This window comes from Microtus ochrogaster, unplaced genomic scaffold, assembly GCF_000317375.1.
Source record: "Microtus ochrogaster isolate Prairie Vole_2 unplaced genomic scaffold, MicOch1.0 UNK2, whole genome shotgun sequence".
Taxonomy (NCBI): domain Eukaryota; kingdom Metazoa; phylum Chordata; class Mammalia; order Rodentia; family Cricetidae; genus Microtus; species Microtus ochrogaster.
The window spans coordinates 18,637,101-18,641,338 of record NW_004949100.1 but is presented as its reverse complement, the minus strand read 5'-3'; the positions used below and the strand labels follow the sequence as shown (position 1 = coordinate 18,641,338).

At 49.0% G+C, this 4,238-nt stretch overlaps 1 protein-coding gene across 10 annotated transcripts in view; it reads left to right on the top strand.

Annotated features, from left to right (window-relative positions):
• Nucleotides 1–3,342: 3,342 nt before the first annotated feature.
• Nucleotides 3,343–4,238, top strand: part of Zmynd11 (zinc finger MYND-type containing 11) — an 89,125-nt gene continuing 88,229 nt past the window's right edge. For 2 of the 10 annotated variants that reach the window (XM_026788409.1, XM_026788404.1), the window contains exon 1: nt 3,668–3,926. The gene's annotated coding sequence lies outside the window, so the exon portion shown is untranslated. The other 8 variants (XM_026788412.1, XM_026788410.1, XM_026788405.1 and 5 more) reach the window with 7 other exon arrangements.

The window sequence follows — 4,238 nt, the reverse complement described above, 5'->3', positions numbered from 1 at the left end:
CTCTGAACCTGACTGTTCGACAGGAAAGGAAGCACAAGGAGTTAGAAATATACCTGAGACATTCAGGGAGCAGCCTGTGTCCACAAGTGTCTTGTCTTTTTGACTCTAGGATGTGATAGGGCACAACTTGCCTAGTGTTATGTATTTAACAGTCTTTAGTTCATTGACTCCCAAACTACTATTGTAGAAATAATAGTCACAGTATACCTATACAGAACAAATTCCATTTGCCATGGAATTTTAATTACTATGCATTAAGAAAAACTATAGGCAGCAAAGGTGGCTCAGTGGGTTAAGTGCTTTCTGTGCAAGCAATGAGGACCTGAGTTCAGATCCCCAGCTCCCAGGTAACAACTGAATGTAGCAGCATGTGTCTCTAAATCTAGTACTGAGGGAGGGGGCAGAGCCATGGCTCCCAGGGGCTAATGGTCAGCCTACCTAGCTGAAAGTAAACTCCAAGTTTGAGACAGAGTTTCTGTCTCATAACACATGGTAGAGAAGCAATTGAGTAAGATAATCTGAAGTCAGTCTCTGCCCAGCATGAGTTAGCACACCTCACACTTAGCTTCATGCATATCTCTCTCTCTCTCTCTCTCTCTCTCTCTCTCTCTCTCTCTCTCTCACACACACACACACACACACACACACACACACCAAAGAAATAAAGTGTAATACCTAAATGATAGAGCCACTGGCATTATGTTATTAAAACTATATCTTAACAGCATTTTGCTTTCAAATGAGACTACCAACTTTCCCTGCAGCGTTTTTCATTTAACAGGTACTGTATACCTAGATGTGTGTAGATGTAGCATGAAAAACGAGCTTGTGGTTTGGAGAAAGAGACAGGGAAGATCTCATTAGACTGAGCTCCAGGAAGGTTTCTTTGTGGAGAATGACGTTTTACATTAGTAACCTTACCACAACCTGATGCTTTCTGTTCAGATTTCTCTACAATGGGCTTTTCTTCTGTGTTCCCGGGGCTCTACACAGATAGTGCTACACTATAAGTCATGCTTTTGGAGGAGGGATATCTACATGACTCAGTTTTTACGTCATTAATCCTTAATGTAACACAGAGATATAAAACCAAGAATAGAAGTAAAAGCAAAACAGAAAACACTGCACTTCAGGGGCAGGGGGCTGAACTATGACTACACTAAGCAGTTGGCAAGTCAAGAACTCTCAGAATGTCGCAAGAGGCTTCACCTGTCTGTGGCAGTGAATATGACTCTTCTTGAGTCCCAAGACATGCATACTGAACTTTACTATGAAAGAAACCAGGAGAAGGTACCTAGGAAGGGACTACTCGCGGACATATTTTAGAAGCCACACCTCTTTGACATGTTTTTATACACTTTTATAGAGTCAAATTTCTTAGTCTAGTTGTGCATGTGAGTTACACACACACACACACACACACACACACACACACACACACACCCCGATCCATTCCCGGAGAATTTTGGATATTTTTTTCTCCACTCAAAAATCTGACAAATATTCACCTCTATATTTTTCCTTGCTTTGGAAAATATTTCAGTTTTTTTTTTTCGAGACAGGGTTTCTCTGTGGCTTTGGAAGCCTGTCCTGGAACTAGCTCTGTAGACCAGGCTGGTCTCGAACTCCCAGAGATCCGCCTGCCTCTGCCTCCCGAGTGCTGGGATTAAAGGCGTGTGCCACCATCGCCCAGCAATATTTCAGTTTTTATATGACTTAAGTCATTTGGGCTTTTTTTTAAAAAAGAGTATTATATAAGGTAAGAATATAATTCCTCAACAGACAAAATTTTCACTTTTAATTGCTTGAATAGTCTCTGCCTTCTGTATTTCTCTAACTTTTCTCTAAGTAGAATGTGAAAAAGTCATCTGCTGACTGGATATTATGAGGCATAGAGTCTATTGGTTGGGACCAAGGAAGATGAGGAGGGCTGTGTGGGGGTCTGTGGGGCACATCTGGATGGATGTAAATCATCCCTCAGCCCATCATTCCTCCAGTCCCCGATTTCTCCTCTCAGAACCTCAAACCTGCCTTCTTCTCAACCCAGTACACAAATCCAGAGGACGTCACAGGCTGCATGGAAACAACTTCACTCTTTTGGTCTTCCAGCCCTTCTCCCAACCTCTGGGCACCCGCCTTCTGACCCACGCTCATACTCAGGCAGCTGACAGGCAAACGCGGTTAACGATGCTGCCGGGCAGGGAAACCAGAGCAAAGGAACAGGAAATCTCAGGGACGTGATATCTAAGAGAGGTGCACATTAAAGAGAAGTGATTTCTCTTCAGTACAACTGGGGTGGTGGTGGGGAATATGCAGTCCTTTTCTTTCCTAAAAGGTTATGATTCATACACACACACACACACACACACACACACACACACACACACACACACCGAGTAGCCTCTGTAAAATACATAAAAATAGGGAAATAGGCATTCCTCTATAACTAAAATAAAACCTTTTTTAAAAGGTGATTCACTTAAACAGGTGGGTCCCAGCCCATCATTCCAGTCAGATATGGCATCATTTCCTTCTAATTTTAATGGCATTTACTCTCATTCCACCATATGGGTAGGTCCTCGTGATTGAACTCGGACTGTAGGGTGGTGAGTGCCGCTACCCGCTGAGCAGTCTTGCTGCCCAGTCATACCTTATTTTATTAGTTGAATGAATTCAAATATCTCATGATCTTTGAAGTGTGTGTGGGGGGAGGGGGGGAGCCAAAAACAAAAACAAACAACAAAACACCCAAACACTACCCTCGGAGATTGGGCTATCAGTGCCAGGGCTGTTAACGGTTTGAAAGACCATGTTTGTCTGCTGTACTTCAAAGGCCCACTCAATGCCATTCATTTCTAAGTTCTTAGAGGTCAGTTCTGTAAACAGATGGATAATTTGTCTAAGAACCCCAGATTTCTAGGGGAGTCTCCAGTGATTTTTCAGGTACATATAGCCGTTGAGAATATGGCCAAGCAATTTTGGCGAGTAGGGTTTCCCTTTTAAACTCCTTGCAGGCAAAGGTTATTACAGGACAATGTTTTACATCCGTGTGTGCTTTTATCTCTGCGATCCTCCCCCCCCACCCCCACCCCTGCCCCAAGACTTTTTAAAGCCACATAGCTTAAGGGATCTCCTCTGATTAGATCTAGAATTACTCACTAAAAAAGATAACCTGCGTCTCACAGCAATTTGTAATGTTCTAGCCAGATTGATAATAGGTGGTCCATTCTTTCTAAATGTTCCATTTGTGAATCTACGGGACGGGGAAGTTGGGTGTCTTGCAACTCTTTTTTTTTTTTTTTTTTTTTTTTTGAGCACAGGATTGTAAGGAGAGGGAGACTGTCTTACCCACTTGGGTCAGTACACGGGCGAGTGATTGTCCAACACGGAGCCATTAGGAACCAAGCAAAGTGTGGAGCAGGTCCACCCCGCGAGCAGCATCGCAGCCCACCGGGCTTGGCAGGATCCTAACAATGCTACCCTCGTGTCTCGGTGCTCGGCTCCAGCGCGCCTGCACGTACGTAGCTTGCACGTGTGTGTTGATATGGAGTTCGTGTGTGGACCCCTCAGAATATGCTGAAACCGATTTCGCAGAGAGGCGCCGAAGACAGGTCGAGGGAAGGTAGGAGCGGGCGCGGCGGGCTCCCCCGGCCTCGGGGCGGGGAGGCAGCGCGGGCCGCGCAAGTCCCGCGCCCGCCGCTAGAGCCCCCCGTGCGCGGCTCGGCCCAGGCCCCGCTTGCCCGGCCCGGCCCCGCGCGGGGAAACACTCGAGCGCACACAATGAACTCCGAGGAGGCTGCGAGCCCGGCCGGCAGCCGCGCCCGCACCAGGTGAAACACCGCTTAGTGGGGAACGTCAACTTTCCCCCTCCGGGCGTCCTCTGCAGCCCCGCAGGCCCCTCGCCGCCGTCGGGCTGAGGAGACGCGGTGAGTGAGCGAGCGAGCGAGTGCGCGCGGCGGTCCAGGCCTCCAGCCGGCGCGCGACGCCCCGGCCGCCTCGCCAGGCTTCGCCCCGGCGCGCGCTGAGGCATTTTCTGTGGTGAAAGCCGCCGCCAACATGGCGCCCCTCGAGCCCCGAGCCCTCCGCGCCGAGCCAGCGGGGGGAGCCGGGGAGGAGGGAGGAGATGGCGGGGAGGAGGAGGCGGCGGCCTGCGTCCCCCCCGCCCCCCGCGCCCGTCTCCGGCTGAGGCCCGAGAGGCGCCGGGCGGCGGGAAGGAGGCGGCTCCGGAGGGAGGGCCG